The sequence below is a fragment of the Bison bison genome, unplaced genomic scaffold, assembly GCF_000754665.1.
Source record: "Bison bison bison isolate TAMUID 2011002044 unplaced genomic scaffold, Bison_UMD1.0 scf7180017856193, whole genome shotgun sequence".
Taxonomy (NCBI): Eukaryota; Metazoa; Chordata; class Mammalia; order Artiodactyla; family Bovidae; genus Bison; species Bison bison.
The window spans coordinates 6,622-7,152 of record NW_011486766.1 but is presented as its reverse complement, the minus strand read 5'-3'; the positions used below and the strand labels follow the sequence as shown (position 1 = coordinate 7,152).

General features: G+C 44.8%; 1 protein-coding gene across 1 annotated transcript in view; it reads right to left on the bottom strand.

Moving 5' to 3' along the window:
* Positions 1–531, bottom strand: part of VAMP7 (vesicle-associated membrane protein 7) — a 14,906-nt gene that overhangs the window by 13,012 nt on the left and 1,363 nt on the right. The window lies entirely within an intron of this gene.

The following is a 531-nucleotide window of genomic DNA, read 5'->3' as shown; positions in this document are numbered from 1 at the left end:
CTGTAGTTTCCAAAGATGACAAACTCACTAATACCCATTTTGGACGTGGCCACAGAGGATAATGTACCAGGAAGAGCCTCCGGGAGAACAAAGGGAGAAAAGATGAAGAAATTCTTCCTGCAAAGCAGAACCACTCCTGGATCTGAACAGGAGTCTCTGAAATTGCTGTGTGGTAGTTATTTGAATACTGCTGGGAAGCAGTGACATCTACATGTCAATAGGCCACAGGAGTCATCCCTGGGTATGACAGAGAGGACTGTTATCACCCAGATTGTCTGGACCTGGAGCTGGACAAAGCGATCAGATAAATCTTTGGGGCTACTTCCTGCAGAGAGGAAGTGTGCTTTGGGAAGAAGAGCACATCCAAATATTTTGGAGGCCCAGAACAGTAGACTGGAAGATTGTGAGCTGTCTCCTGATACCCTATAACTTCTTCCAGAGTAATGGAGTTTTAGCTGAGCACATGGCTACATAGCTAGAAATGACAAATTCTAGTCTTCATTTCCAGCTAGGTTAGCTACATAACGATGT